General features: G+C 50.2%; 1 pseudogene across 1 annotated transcript in view; it reads left to right on the plus strand.

Moving 5' to 3' along the window:
- Positions 1-17,384, plus strand: part of LOC144098318 (uncharacterized) — a 48,590-nt pseudogene extending 31,206 nt beyond the window's left edge. The window contains exons 2-6 of the transcript XR_013307169.1: positions 10,422-10,468; positions 10,605-10,645; positions 12,348-12,613; positions 14,690-14,967; positions 15,511-17,384. The product of XR_013307169.1 is annotated as an uncharacterized LOC144098318 (transcript). The remainder of the gene's footprint in view (positions 1-10,421; positions 10,469-10,604; positions 10,646-12,347; positions 12,614-14,689; positions 14,968-15,510) is intronic.
- Positions 17,385-17,833: the final 449 nt, after the last annotated feature.

Raw genomic sequence — 17,833 nt, forward strand, 5'->3', positions numbered from 1 at the left:
GAGAGATCAAAGCATGCCGGAAGAAGGTGAAGTGGCCGGAAGGAAACACGCTAGATAAATAGAGGGGTCCGGCAGATGGCTCTGGATAATGTTCCGGTACGGCGTCGGATATATACGTTCCAGAAGGCAATGCGCATGCGCGATATGGAAGGAATACCAGAGTCCGTGTACACGTGGAAAGCTTCAGGAGGACTAGATTCACTGCCTGCCATGCGGCCCCAGTTGGGCATTGTAGCAGTGGTCTTTCATGCGGTCATGAGTGCACCGCAGTGTCTGTCACCCGACTGTCGAATTAGCGGCAGTAAGCGGCACGTGGTTTCTCCCGTTTCAATCCTTTGTTTCGTCACAGGCCATTGTGGGACCGTTTATTTGACACTCGGGTGGTATCGCTAAAGAATTGGCCAGGTATGCATGGAGCTACATGCTGTTGTGATTAATTGTTCCTTCTGCCGGAACTAAATTTTACCTCACCTTAAGGCGGACCTGTGCAGGAAAGTACAGACAGCTGAGCTGCGACGGGGCACTAGTATTCACGGCGCGCTACAAAAAGTAATCAATTACTTGAATAATTAAAAACTATGCCATAGAAGCAGTGCACCGGCCGAAAGTGAAGCAATTATTGTCTTGCGAAAAGCAGTGTCCTTATTGTTCCGCTATGTTAACATTTCATGGCTGTTCTAATTCTACTTTTTCAGCTTTTTTTTCACGCACTCAGCCAGTGAACAGTAGTCAGCCAGAGAAGTCTTGCTTAGGCTAACCTTTTGAGTAATCGCATATTCTCTCTCTCTCTCTCACCATTTCATACAGAGCGAAATCAGTTAAAAAATTTTGGAGGAAACATCTATAAATGAACTCTTACTCTGTTTGCGCCTGAGCTGACCTTTTCTGACCACGGCATAATGTTACATTGATCCCAGCGAAGCTTTGTTGCGATGCTGGGCACTGTCTTTCTCTCCATTTAATTTGCCTTCTCTTCTCATGCCCCTTTGCCACGTGATTTTTTTATTTTTTTAAATTTTAGAACAAAAGCGGGCGAACCGGGAAATGCGCCATCTGTAATGTAAAACCTATAAAAAGAAAAGCAACAGACTTCAAAACCGTGAGCTTCCTGAATATTGCCCGTAATTATCAGTGCTACAGCCCAGGAGCCTCAAAGTGTAATCCATGTCGGAGAAAGGTTCCTTGAGCAGGAACCAATCAGAGCAAGATCGATGCGTTGCAGGCGATCGCATTATAATTCGCTTATCACTTCGCAGCTCAGTTTGCCTGCCTTGCATATTCTATTTGACACTGTATCCAATAAAATCGCTTCGCAGTGTAGCCAAACATGGCGGTGTAAAAGACCAACTTCACATTTTAAAATCCGAGCAGTCACAATAATGAAGGCGTGGTAAAGCTTGTTAAACTTAAATTGAATTGATTTTAATTGAATTGAAGAAATGGTCCAAAATACGTTTCAAGGGGGAGATCAACATACGCGCCCTTTCCCTTACTGGCATGTTGTGTGGAGGTCAACTTGTCACCTTTACTGGAAGGAGGGAGGAGGGGTTTGCAGAGCGCGAACTTGACTGATATTTCTTCACGACGTTTCGTTTTTTACTTGCAAATGCTCTTCCTTCGAATGAGACGTACAAAGACAAAGGTGCACACAAAAAAAAAATATATCTCGCACGACCGATAACAGGATCCTTGCTAGCGCTTTGGTAGAGAGGAGAAAGTGAAGATGAAAGGAATGCCTTGTACGCATCCTTGGGTGTTCACACCTCTCGCCATACATGTTGTGCGCAGAACAAGAAGGCTTACTTCACGGAGAAGGAAACGCGTTCACTTGATGCGAGCTCTCAAAAGCGCAACAGGCTTTCTCCATTTTACCATAGCGCCGCATGTACACGCTATACGCCCACTGCAAACAAAGGGTTTCTCATCGCCGCGGCGGCGTCCATCACATATACTCAAAATAGCGCATTCATGTCGATCACAGGACCGGTGACCCGTGTAAAAAGCCCTGCAGGAGCGATAAGATCGGCACACAGGCCAGCGCTGCCGGCAACGCGCTAACAGGTTTGGAAAGGTCGCGGCGTGCTCGAAAGGCATGCAGAGGCCGCTGCCACGCTCGTATGCGGAGGCCTTCGTAGCACGCCTTTCCCTACTTTTTTCTTTTTTGTGTGTGTTTTATGCACGTATGGCTCAGCAGGGCGTGGTCCGTTTTCACGGAGCATGACGCCGATACTGAGAATGCTCGACAGGGCCTCGGTGGAGTGCGCTTTCTGCAGTAGCTCGCCGAAGTGCGCGTCAGTTCCTGCTCCTCTTCGATCCACCACGCAACTAGGGCTGCTGTCACGCTGCTCTTGCTGAGCTTTATCATTAACAAATCATCGCTAGCAAAGGAGTGAACAATGCTTAGGTGTGTCACAAAGCGCCACATCACGTGCTCCTTTACTGAAGACAAAGAATAAGCGAGGCAGTGGCCGTGTAAGCGAGGCGTCCGACGCTTACGGCCCGGACGATTGCCGCATCGCTATTCGAACGTAATGGGCGAATACTGTGGGAGAATTATAGCAGCCCTGCCGCGTTTTATTTCTGGCGGACTCTGCCCATGCTTCTGCCGGGAGTACTAGAAGAAAATAGGCTGTGCGCACTATGTTCTGTCACATCTCACTGATAAGAGGGCAGCCATGATGTGATGAGCTTTCCTCTCCTTTGTGGGTATACACACAAAACAGCTTGCAGCTATAGCTGCAAGCTGTTTTGGGAGACATGCAGGCGTCAATCACTATGGCCGCTACTTGCACACTGTTCGTCTCGTATGCGCGTATGGGCACAGCCATGTAGTGCCTGCCTTTGTCCTCGTTCGTGCGTTGTCGCCTCTGTGCTTTTGTGAGGCCTCCTCGGCATTTGCATCTGCTCATGCGGCCGCCTGTGATGTTCCCGCTATCGGCGCTGCTTGTACGCGGCATACCGGCCGACTCGGCAGGTGTGCCTCTGGCGTGCAGGTGAAATGTCGGCGGGGCACAATGCTGCGCCTATTCTCGACTCACTGGAGCAGAGTAGGGCCCACAGGAACCGCCTGCACGTCCGGACAGGCGTGGAGCTGCATGACTTCGGCGCGCAGCTGGTTGGAGCCGCACTGCCGAGCTGCGCTACCTGCCGTGTTGCCCCGTTTAGAAAAAAGGTCTGGGGCTATGGAGAGAAAAAAGTTCTCCGAGAGGGAGTGCTCTCCGTGAAAATACACCCCAGTCAACAATAAATTGCAGTTCCGAAAGCACATGAGGAACCAACCCGAAACCGATTGCTTTCTTTCGTGCTTTTGTTTCCAAAACTGCCATGTGGGTTTTTGTAAGCTGGAATTTGGCGCATAAGTCGAGCAAGTCGGCCTTGAAGAAGCGTTGCTTTGTATCTGAGACAGATTGACCAAATTAGGCTTTACCGCACATGTAAATGACTAGTTGAAATTCTATAAGAATACGTCATTTATGGCCAAATAGCGTACACTTTAATCACGCGTCAATTAGTGTACCCAGGTTACATGGCTGCTTTCACGGCTACTTGAGCTCGAGAATAATAAAACTACAATGGACGCCGTTATTACAAGTGGAAAAAGGGCGATCCACTGCTGTACGAACACCTGCCACCACTGAAGTTCGTTTAAAAGATCTTAAACTCTACTGTTTCGCGGGTTGTCCACTTGTACAGCGTAGCACGGAGAAAAGACAGATTATTGTGGTCCGGGTTCTATTAGGCAGTAGGGTTTACGGGCGAATGTGTGACAAGAAAACGCCCTATTGCTCAAGTTCAGGATGACTTCGTACATGTGGCGGGCGGGAAGGGGGAGCGGAGGACTGGTGATAGAGAACAGGAGATATATTTTTTTCTTTCCTTTCCTGCCTCAGCCAGTTAGATATAGCTTCACGACCTGAGGCATCAGGCATCGCGTTGGCGTTGTCTGGTGCCACTGCAGTGCATCACACTCGTTTGGACGTCAAAATCAGCAGTGCGATGCGAATCGGCCGACGTTCCGGCAAGCGCGCCACTGCACTACTCCGACTGGGCTCTTCTCGCGACAGCTCGTTAAGCAAATGTCGGCAATGTGCACAACACTGTAGGGCAGCATTGTTGAAACCAGGAGGTGAGGTGGGGGTGAGGAGGGCTGTATGACGCGGTAGACGATTTCTTGAAAACAGGGAATCGGGTCACGAAAGCCGTGTTTCGCGACAATGCATGCATTGTGAGGTGGAAGGTCGGGCTTGACTAAACGCCTGCGTGCTCTCAAAGAGAACGCGGAACAGGTAGAGCCAGGCAAAATAAAGTTGTAAAGAACAGGGGAGAAAAATGGAAAGGGTGAAGGGGCACTACCGGTGCGGAAGACAGTTTTTAACGCCGTCGTGGTACATGCAGTGTAGCTCTTTGGACAGTGGTGAAAGAACCGTGTCTGTCCCTCATGTGTCGTTTTGCACTGTTCGCATGTGCCGCGAATTAACGCACGACTCGCAGCCTCATCTCTCTCTCTCTCTCTCTATCCCTCCGGTTTCTCTTCCTCTTTTCGTGCAGTCTGGATTTTGTTTCTTAGAAAGAAATAAAAATAAATAGAATGTATCCTGCTTGTCGCAACCCCTCTTTACAGCGAATTCCTTTCGCAGTCACGCGCGACGATTTCTTTTTTTTTTTTTCTCCGCATTTTCACTTTCTTCCGCCCGCTGCACGACTCGTGCCGGAGGCTGTGGACGCCACGCGCGTGATGAAAAATGTGAGGAACTAAACAGCTTCACGCTGCAGGAGCGAGTCGTCTCCGGAGCCGTCGTCACTCGGGGAAGGCGCCAACAAGCTGTGTTTGTTACTGCTGTTGCTGCCTAGCTGGCGCTCACGTCTGCTGCCGCTTCATTTCACTCTCGTTCATCATCCTGTGCGGCGCACGATTCTGCCTACGATGAAATGCGCGGCGTTGAAAAATGTGAGAACGAGGCATCTTCGCGCCGCAGGATTGGCTTGTTCGTTAATTTCTTGGCACGACGATCGCTTAGGGGGATTGCGAGTTGGACCGCTTCCCGCCGCTTGATGAGACGGGCGTGAGCGTTGAAAGGAACGAGGAGAGGCGCTCCACGACTGACGATTTCCTCGAGGATGAAAAAAGACACGATTCCATACAAAGAGGATTCAATTAGCCCGTTTCATATTTTACCCTCAAAAGCTGCGTTGCTGCATGCTAACGACCGGCCATTGTGTCTGATGGCAGAGTGGGCTGTTTGCGTAAGCCAGGCTCCTCTGTACGACGGCGGTATGCACAATCGGTGGTGGCACGAGTGGTCGCAAGACGTACTGAAAGCGCTCAGCAATTGTTTGGCTCGTTTGAACAGCTTCTTCGGTCACAGAAGAGGAATTATAGCTATAGGTACGGGCAACCAGTAAAAAAAAATTAATAAACCTCTTTTTGTTTATAATTAGGTCTTTTGTACTTCATTTGACAGGATAATAAAATCGTAGTACGATGGCCGCAAGACATGATTCTTACGGGTGTATATACCACGCCTTCTATTGCTGAATTTCGAACTAAGTGCGCATGCAAAAGAGACACCTGCTAGTCGCTACCTCTCTGAAGATAAATGCCAGCATTCGAGGAAATATATGTGGATTCCCACCACGTTATACATATTGATTTGTCATTGTGCAGATGAAAGTGACCCCGTAATGTAACTTATAGCGAGTAGTTATACAGGAATAGATCTTTATTGTTTTATTCGACATGCAACTTCGAAAAACGTCTTAATATTAAAGAAGCTTATTACTTCAAGCAGTTTGCAGGCGTAACCTGCAAATTCCTTTCCTTCACTCGATACCACCGTGGCCTGTGCCGTTCTACTGCTCAGTACCAGCTCGAGGTTTCCATGTTCGACGAATAAGAGCTGGCCGCAGACTGCCTGCAGCAGTTTAGCATGTTAGCTCGAAGGAGGTCGCCTCTTCTTTTATAGTTACTGTCTCCCATGCTGCGCGGGAACTGCTGAGCCATTAACTAAGGAGGCGGTGAAGTGCACGTTTAAATTTTAAAACTGCATTGCATGACGGCATTGGAACATTTTTTTCTTTTGTTCAGCCTGACATTCTTATTAAAGAGTGAAAAAAAAATGTTTTAACAATACACAATCCACTCCTGACCGCACCGGACAGCCTAATAGCTGACATGGGGCCTGCATTGCGTCGCTTCCAATTCGGGACGCCTCTGGCAGTGCGATGCGCTCAAGTGCGGGCGTGATCGTCATGCTCAGTCTCGCTAGCTTTGTAGTGCATTGAGGGCTGCAGAACTTTAACGATACTTTGCTTTTGAAACCATAGGTGCGTTTTGCAGCAGTATAACTTCATCGGAGAAGTTTTTAGGTTTTTTTCCTCCTCCTGCGTTTACGCTGGTGAAAGAGAGAGATAAACTCGCAGAAGAAAGGCTGGCAGGTTAGCCAGAGGAGTGTTCCTGTTGGCTACCTACCCTGCGCCGGGGAAGAGGGTAGAAGGAATGTCAAGGGAAAAGATGGGATATCGATGCAAGGACGAGTTTGCGGCGAAGTCACAACCTGTCGCGCAAACCCGACACCCCCAGGTGCCGGATCGGTGCCTGGCAATCCTTCAGGCCTGACGATCGATGCGACCAGCGTCCAAACATAGCGCAGCGTTTGCTTTCGACAAGCGTAAAAAACCAACCCAGTATGTGACGGCACACATCGCGTGGTACGTATAGGTCACCGATTACCTGCTTATACATGTCGTCACACCTGTACCAACAGCCAGCTGGTTTCTCTAACCCTATCAGTTACAAATATTCGAATCAAAATCCGACCGTGGCGTGCGACCACTCTTCGGACGCTAACAGGTTGTGATGACACCTGTGAGCTTGGCAGCAAGCTACTCGAAGCACCTGCAATTTTTCTTTCTACTCCATACATTTGCTTTAGACTAGGAAAGAGCAGTTCGTCTTAACGCCGCAAGTGGAGTGACAGCTTGCTAACCTCCCAGTTTTGGTCCACTCAGAGTGCCGGATTTTGATACGTGGTTCCTATGGGGAGCTCCTTCATTTGTGCAATCATAGAGCTCTATCCAGAAATTGCTGCCGTTGGTTCGTGCTTCGTTTGGGCAAAAGCCACGTGCACTGAGAGCACAGAGCGAATAAAGCTGGCTATTTGCTGTTGACGTCATTCTACCAAACCCGCCGAGGCCGCCGTGTAAAACATTGTGCCCACATTGGGTGAACATGACACATCTATTTCCGCCGTTTCTCACGGTGAAGGCAAAAACGCGCCTTTCTCACTAAAATCTCTGGACCTCCGCTCGCTCGGTAACAGAAGTCAAGTGCTTAAGATGCAGAAATCTGCTTGTCCTTTTAACGCGCTGTTCAAATGCTCGAAACATTTCAGTAGGTGGTCGGTTTCGTGTGGTACGGTTGCGAATGAGTTAAAGTGTCAGTTTCTCACGGCGTATACAATGCCACAAAAAACAGTGGGGCTTCCGGGTGTCTTTGTCAGAGCTCCTAAATATATGCACACAGCTACCCGACCAAAGCGCGCTAGGAATTCCTTTCTCGAACGTGACGAAAGTGCCAATTTCCCCATTGGGTTTTCGGTTAACTGTCGTGCTCCCCAAGCCTGTCGCCACTTGTTGACGCGAAACACGTCGTCTGAGTGCGCGGTGGCTTAACGGTGACGACTAGCCAGCAATGCTCGCTCGTATACGCGCAAGAACAAAGGTGTTTTAGGGCCGATAAGGAATATGTGTTTGTTACTGTTTTACTGGATTTGCAACTGATACTTCGGCATTTGTGCAAGCTTCGATGGGCAGCTATTTTATTGGTATTCGTTAACTATAGGATGTCACTGCTATAATAACCGCTTGAGTGCAGTTATACGACTACTATATGGAGAACCGTGCAACTTTTTGGGGCGTCAGCAGTTGAAAAAATCCCACTCGTCAGGGTGTCGTGCGCAAAACCTCCACTGGCACTAATAGCCAGTCTACTTACTAGAAGAACCGAGGCGGCTGAGTAATGACTACACAAGGCGTTATTGAAGCGATGCTGGTTGATAATGATAGCGTCAGGCGGTAAACCAGCTCCACTCATTTTATGGTGGCGGCGGGTTCGATTATCAAGCCAGGGCTTTTATTTTTTTAAGGAAAGACAGGATTTGCTTTCATCTAACCATATGACTTCGATCCCGCATGTGTTGGCTGTAAGGTCTCCCACCTTTGAAACTTAATTCGCCTCAGGATATTCCTCACAACTGGTGGGATTAAACTCAGATATGCTGCACGTTGTTTCATCACATACGAATTTGTTAACGTGCTTTTGTTACATCAGCACCCTTCGCATATTTTCATGCATCGTTGTTCGAAAACTCTGCATTACATTGAAGGTACTGAGATTCGACGCAGAAGACGCCTGGACGCGTTTTTCCAACTCTGTGCATATTCCTGTACAGCGCCTTTCGAAAAAGACAGTGAAAACGACTGCATATCGCCACTGTTGAACAGTCACTACGGAGACCATATATTCATTCGGAGCGTTGAACGTGATTTTCCGTATGACTTTTTTTTTCAGTATTTGTATCGGTATTGGTATTGTCAAGGACCGCGATTGTCAAGGACATCAAGGTGAACCGCTGCACTTTCCCAGTTCTTATCTGTCATCTGAGACAACACGAGAGCGTATGAGAAAATAAAAAAGGAAAAGATAATGACAAGAGTGAGTGCCCACCCCTCGCGCCCGTTGTTGAGCATACGCCACCGGGTCGACAGCGGCGACGAGCAGACGCGCCCGTACAAATCGTCTGCGGACGGCCCAAAAGTGCCGGAATCGGGTCAAGATTATCATAGGCGGCCGCCATTGTGATGCACATGAGGAGGGGACCTCGGGAGGGGGGAGGGGGGTCCCCTTTTGTTTCCCAATTGCCGCCGCCCCGACACAAGAGCACGCGGGGACGACAAAAGAGCCGCGAAAAAGCGCGACGCGTCGCGCACACAGAAGTCCCCGCGGCCGGACAGGGTTTCCGGCTGTCCACTTCCGCCAGCCCCGCCGGGGTCGTGCACAATACTGTCCACTGCCCCGCAGTCCAGGCCACCCCGGACGCGGGTCATTAGAGATGCCTGCCCTCATCGCGAGAGCGTTTTCGCGCTTCCAAGCCGACTCGCGGGGTGGCGCGGCCGTTGCGTAACCCTTCCCTTGTCATGCAATGAGCGGCCGCAGCCTTCACCTCCGCGCTTCTTTTCTTCACGCTAAACGTCAGATAACGTGAAGATAGAACGGGGAGAGGAAAAGAGGACGTGTTAGAAGAACGCGTGAAGGACCATGGTGAGCTCTGCGAAAACTGCGGCCCAACGTGTGGGAAATCTTAAGCATGGTCACTCACGCCATTACTGTTGTTTACCGTGTCTTGTGCGCTCCGTGCACACACCAGCAAATATCGTTGTTCGCGCAGTATTGGCTACTGGACTTAAGGAAAGAGTCCACCAGGGCGCTTTCTCGCGTTTTCGTTTTCGTTACTTCGGAGGGTGCGACTTTGCGGGGCTTTTTGTTTCTTTTGTTGCACGTCATCCGCGGTGAAGGTACGAAAGCAAGGATTCAGTGTTAGTCCGACACCTTTCGCACGACTGCGGACGCATTATCCCGCAAAGAGTACAAGCCGGTGGGGAGAGTCGTGCGATTTGATGCGAAAAAAATCGAAGTTAAAGCACTAATGTTGTTTTTCAGTGATTATGACTCACTCACTCACTCACTCACTCACTCACTCACTCACTCACTCACTCACTCACTCACTCACTCACTCACTCACTCACTCACTCACTCACTCACTCACTCACTCACTCACTCACTCACTCACTCACTCACTCACTCACTCACTCGCGCACTCACTCACTCACTCACTCACGTTGTTACAGGCTAGAGTGATGACACATGGGCGAGGGCACTGCTAGCCTTCATAATCGCATCTGTAATACAATTACATTAAAGCCTCACGTTTTGTCGAGCTACGCTCTCTGCAGATCTCGTCGTCCGTTAGCACAGAGCGAGATACTTAGACAGGGTTTCTCCCATTCTACTTCGTTCACAGTTCACTTTTGAATGGGGGCAGCCGCCTGAAGAAACAGTTTTCGGCTCTTTGGGCGTGCAAATTAATATATTTAAATGGCAATAGCATTAGCTACCAGCAAAAACAAACGGCTGCAAAATTATATGAAGCACTTACACCGGACGTAGTGCACCAATTACTAGTAAAAGTTGGTGAAGTTACAGGTCCACTTTCACTCTTATTACATGCTCATTTAATACACAATCACTATTAAAGGAGAGGAACTAGCAGTGTGCGCTCTAACTTTATTACCTCGCACAAATACTGCGAACGGGCGCATATTGTGTTACTAACGGGTGTTTTTGTTTTTCTTTTTACTTCCAGTGTGCCCGCTCTCAACATGAGACTCTGGTTGAGTGTGATCCTCTTTGGTGAGTGATTGTGCATTCGTCGATTATTGTAGCTTTTTTTTCCTGACTTCTTTAACACTTGCTGCTCTCTCCAGTTCCCGCTGACTTCATTGTTATCGTGACTAAACTTTTTTGTCTTTTTTTCTTCTTTCATCAGCTTCGCTGGCTGTCCACCTCTCCGCGCGGCCACCAAAGAGGGTAATGAATGCTTTCAGTGCTCTTTTAGAAACGACTTCGACCGCGTTCGTGCAGAAGTTGCAGTACTCTGAGCCTCGTGAAGCGCCTGACAATCTGCGGTGTGACTGTACGATAGTAGAGCAGCGCTGAGTGAATTAAAGAAAAGAGTTCACGTATTCGTGTCTTATTTTCGTCCTCAGTTTTACCGTCATGCATCTCTGAAAATCGTAGAGGTAACAGATAAAGTAAATGAAGAAAAAAATGGTATGTTAAAAACAATCGCGCTGATGCGTTTTTGAAGAACAACCCCGTATCTGAGTATAAAACGTGCGTGCTCGAAAGCTCGTGTCAGATGCGCGTTAATTAGTGTGTTTCTTGGTCCGTTTATTAGGCTGCAACTGGCGTTGCGTATTTGGTGACCAGTGCGCAAGTGGAGTAATAGAGGCACGGTTTCTTAAATGACGTTACTCCACTTTAATGCGCCATTTGCGCGCCAATACACTACGGCCCCGAAATTCCCAACACAGCGGGTGCCAGCATACGTGGATGTAAAACTATTTTGTCCACACTAACACTGCCTGGAAAGCTGGCTTTGCTGCACGCAAGTATGCGCTGGGGCAAATGCTACGCGAACAAAAGACCGGAAGAAGAGGTGTCTAAAAAATATGGTTGAAATGATTGGGGGGGGGGGGGGGGGGGGAGGGGGGGGGGGTGGGGGGGGGGGGGGGGGGGGGGGGGGGGGGGGGGGGGGGGGGACATAGTTTGTGAACTGCTGATAACTCGGTAACAGTCGTGGTCAGGGGGAAAAGAAATAACATAGCCACGTTTTAAAGAAGCAGGTCACCCACAAAGCAACATCCGCAGCTTAGCGGGTCGCTAGGGCTGGTGAAAAAGCTCATGTATGGAGGCGTGAAGACGCTGAAATATGCGGAGCTGTGCTAAGTGCCCTTGTGACCAATTTATTCGAGCAGAGGAGCACCGAACGGCGTGGGTATGTCCGTACTTTGGGACTAATAACACCAATGCGAGCATTTGAAGCGAAACTATCAAGAAACTTGTTGGAACGTCGACAGCAACTTGTCGAGTCTACACTTAGCTAAACATTATTGCTAAACTTTGTTCTATATGTATCCCTACATCAAAACAATGAGTCATAAACACCACGATTAGTCAAGAGGTTTTTGTATTTCCCTTCAGAAACCATGAAAGAGAGAGAGAGAGAGTAGTTTTCAAACTTTCAGTCAGGCTCAGCCAAGTAGCCAGTTCCAAAGAAGAGGACTAGACACTCTCTTGCCATGAAACGAGCAAACCGAGCAAGCTTACAAGGGCGGCATAATTTCACACTGTTTATGCAAACTGCGCTTCATGAGAGCCTTCTGCAAGTTGGCCCGTCAAGCGCAGCTTTTGTCAAAAACACCACACAGCAGTGCTACAAGGTTCATATGGTGTGACTAACGTCTGGATGATCCACAAGGGTGGCCCTAGTCAATTCATACAGCCATGGAGCCCCGGCACACAACGGGAACCACAATTCATCATTTGGCGCCAGCTTTAGTTTTGTGCCCAATGGACTAGACGCGTAGCAAGTGCTCTGCTTTCGGATGGGCCTGCAGTTCTCTGCACATATTCCTCAAACGGGCATAAGCTGAAAGTGACGTTTAACAGAGCTGCAAATAGAGGCCGTGCTACGCTAGATTACGTGGATTGGTATCGCACATCGCAGATAGCCCGCCAGTCGCGCGGCCGTGGCGGCGGCGGGAGCAGCTACGCGCGCCCCGACGCCGGAGGTGGGGGAGGAGGCGACGTCGGCGGCACCGACTACGGCCCAGGACCCGGTGTCAGCTGGGACGACAACGTGGGACCGGACGTAGACCTACCTGCGCCGGGTGGCGGTCCAGGGCCCGGATACCAACCAACGCCCGGTCCGGGACCTGCTCCAGGTCCGGGCTACCAGCCAGCGGCCCGGTCCGGGACCCGCTCCGAGACCTGGTACGTAACTAACATGTACCACCAGCTTGCTGCCGAGCGCTACGGAGAGCTCCTGGGCCGTTTGGAAGAGGGGGGGGGGGTAGCTTATATTGTAATACACGCGCTGGTAAGTGAAACGAGCCGAGCTTTTCACCACTTTTACTTAGTCACTGCGACTGACTTTACTTTTACTTTGCCCCTAATAGTCAGTTTCACTTGTATGGCTGGTTAAGGAGACTCTGCGGGCAACTACATACAGTTATTGTTCTCAGCAAGAACTTGTTCTTCGACTCTTTCTGGCATTTTTGACGTTCTCTCGGCAACAAAGGACGCATTTATCGCCTAAAAAATTGGATTTAAAAATCTTCCTGCCAGTCGAACCAAATTCGCGGCGCCCTTACCGAAAAGGGCAGGTTGCAAAAGTTCAGAAGTGAATGGCGGTACAACGTAACCTCGGGAATCCGCGACAAAAAATTCGTTTCAAAGCCCGCATTTTTTTTTTATTGCGAAATCGGCCATTGACGGCTGAACCTGTATTTAGTTTTGTGGTCTTTTCTGGCTTATAAAAGCTTCGTTTTCGGTGACAGTGGTCTCTTTGTGGTTAAAACGCGTACCCCGTCAATACAAGCGAACTTTTATTTCTCTTAAGTGTCCCTTTAACCTTTCGTTTCCGTTCTTTCCCTCTTTGAGAGCGATATCAGAAAACTAGGTACATTGATGACCACTCATGAGGCATTCGGGGGCATTTCTTCATTAATGACGTTGATGGAACAGTTAAGGGCATAGACTATACAAAGAAGTCAAAAGGCACGAAAGCTTAATTTTTGTGTCCTCCTCTTCGTCAGTGTCCATGCGCATTTTTCTGGTCCTGACACACAGGACGAATGATTTGTTCACGTAAAGCACTATACAATGCAATGAAGTGCAATGCAACGACACTTGCACTTTCCGTGCACAGCAGCGTGCTATCAGCAAAAGATGAAACGAGAACAAGAAAATTGAAACACGAACAGCAAAGTGTAAAGAACTTAACCATGGGGAACTCACAACCAGTGCAGGTTAATTTGGCCTTGAAGGCGTGAAGACTGTCCCTTTAGGAGTATTAATCAACCTTGCTCACGTTTCCTCTCCACATGCTAATAACTTTTCGTTTTACCTTTGGCATTAAGTTCTCTTGTTCGCATTTCACTTGATGCTAATAGTACATAGAGAGGTTAGACTGGGCTAAAGAAAAAACAATTACCCTGCCCGCACCGTGTTGTAGCACAACGGGCTAACAGTACATACAGATAGCACGCACACTTGAAGTCACGATGGCACCTTTCCACCTGTTGGCGGAATGGATGAAAGTTCAGTTTCCAACCTGCAGTCTGGCTGCTCCCTGCTTCAGTGTGCAGCGAGGACTTAAGATTAATCTTGCTCAAAGAAGTGCAAGACTGTCATCAGGCTTTCAAAACAGGAGCTTCGTTTGAAACTGCGTGGCTACCCCCCCTTTACATTAATTTCAAAACTAGCATGCAGGCGTACGCGCCAGTTTTAAGCAGATGTCCTGACCTTCATTGTTCTGACAAGAAAAGCAGTGTTAGTAACTTTATCATTTTCTAACCGGTGCTCTGGGCACTTCTTTTATTGAGCCTTTACTATGGATGAAATATGGATGTGCCGTTCTAATAATATTTAATGAGGTTTTGAAGTGCTAAAGTCGAGGGATCGACAACGTAGTTAAGGGCTGCACATTAATTCAGGGGCATCAGAAATGCCAATGTCATATGCATTTTTGCAATTCGAAGCCGGGAACGGAACTTTGACCACGTGTTCGGTGGGGGAACGCCATACCCCTGAGCCACCGCAGTGGGGATTTCGTAGGACTCCTGGCAGGCATAGATCTCCGAACTACTGCCTAGTCATTGTGTCGCTTCATGAAATCATTGGAAATGGCGCAAAGCTTTACAAGGGCCCGAGAAGAACACGACTTTGGACAGGCGCTGCTCGCAACTAACTCTTCTCTGTGGCTTCTAACGTGCCATCCCGTTGACATCAGTTAAGCGTAATGAAACGCCGCGTCCGTTGAGCTTCTGCAACCAGTGCGATGTGTAGGGCCGGCACCGGGTCCCGCTCCGGGACCTGCACCCGGACCGGGCCCTGCGCGTCCTGCACCGGGTGGCCCTGGTCCCAGCGGCGGTGGCGGAGGAGGCCATGACGACGGTCAGTACCACGGTCACGACGACCACGGCGAGTGGCGCCTCGAGGACGCCATCCCTGGCACGCCCGAGACGGACTACCCGACCTTCACCACCATACCCCAGACGAGCTTCGACTGCAGCGCTCAGGAGTTCCCGGCCGGATACTACGCCGACGTTGAAGCTCGGTGCCAGGTACACGACGAGAAGTTGGTTTTGGCCTTGTTGGTGCCTTTGAGCAGAATGCAAAATAGCGCAAAAGACGAAGCATATGAGAAATAGACGGGCGCCAACGGTCCCTTGTGCGTTCGTTCGTGCTTTGCGCTGTCTTACATCCTGGCCGGGGTGCCACTTACCGCTCGATATTAAATGTCATGTGCCGATATTCTAATAGCGTGTAAATACCGAACAGAGACATGCTTACATGGGCTGGCAGCTGTAATCGTAAACCAGTCCCGGAAGGTTTGACATGTGCTATTCCTCGCCGTCATAGAACCGCCAGGGAGAGCTCATTACCCTTAAATCGGGCATCGCATCTGAACTGATCTCCTCTCCTACACCTTGGTCCTGTGATTGGGACGAAGAGCCGTTCGTTTCCAAAGCAAGGGATGTTATTGATTCATACTTTCTTTAATTAAGCAGCTATAGGACGCACTAATGCTCAAGCGTAATGATTACAGCCTTGTCTGACGCGCGACATAACTCTCTACTCTTTCTTAACACACTGCACATGCGCAGGTGTTTCACATCTGCCAGTCGGACGGACGCCGCGACGCGTTCCTATGTCCCGTGGGCACCATTTTCAACCAACGGTACTTCGTCTGCGACTGGTGGCAGAACGTCAACTGCGACGAGGCGCCCAATTACTACAATCTCAACGGCGACCTCTATAAGCCGGGCCCATCGTGGAGCCCCCACGGCGGCGCACCACCCGGCCAAGGCTACGGGCCAGTAGCTCCGGCGCCCGCGCCGGGACCAGGAGGCTATGGCCCTGCTCCTGGGCCTGCTCCCGGTCCAGGACCAGCGCCGCGTCCAGGACCGGCACCGGGTCCAGGACCTGCGCCGGGTCCGGGACCAGCACCGGGTCCAGGACCTGCGCCGGGTCCGGGACCAGCACCGGGTCCAGGACCAGCCCCGGCGCCAGCGGACTACGACCAGGAAGACTACGATGCGCCGGCCAGGGGCTACGGGGGTGGAGGAGGAAGGCGGCGCGCCAACCTGGCCCAGGCCAGCGACTGGAACGCTGTGTACTACTACGACCAACCCGAACAGGAGCGCGCCGAAGCCAGTGAACAGCACAGCGTAGAGACCAGCGAACAACGGAGCTCCGAGGCCAACGAACAGTACCACAGCGCGGCCAGCGAGCCGCACCACAGTGTGACCAACGAACGGTACCAAAGCGCGCCTACCGAGCAGCCCCACAGCGTGGAACAAGATTACCCTCAAAGCGCCGCCAGTGAACATCACCCAAGCGCGGCCACCGAGCACCCCCACAGCACCGAACAGCAGCAACACCACAGTGAGGCCAGCGAGTATCCTCAGAGCGCAGCCAGCGAGTATCCTCAGAGCGCAGCCAGCGAGCATCCTCAGAGCGCAGCCAGCGAGCATCCTCAGAGCGCAGCCAGCGAGCATCCTCAGAGCGCAGCCAGCGAGCCCCACCACAGCGCAGCTAGCGAACAGCACCAACACGACAGCGCAGCTAGCGAGCAGCACCAACAGCACAGTGTGGCTAGCGACCAGCATCGCAGCGTGGAACGAGAGTATCAGCCGTAGGACGAAACCGAATTGAAAGCCCTCGCTCCAGGGGCTTGGAGAAACCTTCAGGGTTTGACAGCCTTTGCAAGTGACTAGCGCCCCTTGCGGGGCAGTACAGCTCAGAGTGAGGCCGTTGTGAATGGGGCTGTCGAGGATGCTCCTGCTGGGGTGTCAGTGGTTCCCGTGGGCGAACCGGGCTTCGAGGAAAGCTTTTGCTCCGCGTCGGGCTGTGTGCATTGAATCGGTTATGGCCACTACGAGCAACGAATTAACAGAACAGGTTCGGTTAACAAATCAATTTCTCTCTGCCACGTTCCAAGTCCCGAAAAGTTACAGAAATCGGTAAGCAGGTAACCGAATAAACAGGATGAAAACTTCGCAGTCTACTTCTCTAATACCATGCGCGTGTTGGCTCAAGAAGCGTCTTTCTTACTTTTGTTTCATGTGCGATCGTTAATGGTGCGAGTGCCAACGCGTATCTGTTCAGGTTGGTCCTCCCCGTCGCCCAAACCGGGCCCCTTCATCCCTTGTTCCGCTGTGCTGTCTGATCGTCGTTCACACGTGAAAGAGCGAAAGCGCAGCTTTGTCGAGTTACGCATCAATCACTGCACGACTGCCTGTAAGCGGCTCGCGTTGACGCCATGGCTGAGTCTTTAGAAGCATTCCGTACAGAAGGGCTTGATTGGTGACCCTTCGTTGGTGATGTTCTTGTGACGTGTGGGGATGATACCACGTTTCGTTTTGCGTAACACGAATGTCCGCAGGTAGCGTAGTTCAGGCTTGCGGGTCAGCTGACGTCGCACCTGTGTAGTTTTACGTTCCCGCTTTGCTGTGTGCTGTTTGGAACACTCCACTCCTGTGTGAACACTCCACTCAGCACCCTCCCATTTCTGTCTTTTTTTAATTTTCTGTTTTGTTTGTTTATGTTTATAGTGTCCCAACAGCGCCAGCCAGCAGCTCTGTGCAGATTTCACTCATATCTGCTCGCCAGATTTTCAGAGTTTACCTAATGTTGAAAAGTATTTTCTGTTTATTTTCGTTACTAATCCATTACTAACCGTATTTAATTGTTGTTGCATGTTTGAATATTTTATCTGCTTGTACATGTCCTCCGCCCCGCGCTGTCACGAGTCGCCAAGCTGTTGTCAACCGGACCAAGCCGGCTGTTGGCTTGGTGTAAAAACTCATCCCAGCATCTTTACCACCTGTCAGTGAGGAGAGCGTGCTTCGTATGGATCAGTTTTAGAGCGGTAGTGCGTTCTCCGAATTCGACTCTTTCTCTGGTGCGGTCGTCAGTTCTGTTCAA

The sequence above is a fragment of the Amblyomma americanum genome, chromosome 7 (assembly GCF_052857255.1).
Source record: "Amblyomma americanum isolate KBUSLIRL-KWMA chromosome 7, ASM5285725v1, whole genome shotgun sequence".
Taxonomy (NCBI): domain Eukaryota; kingdom Metazoa; phylum Arthropoda; class Arachnida; order Ixodida; family Ixodidae; genus Amblyomma; species Amblyomma americanum.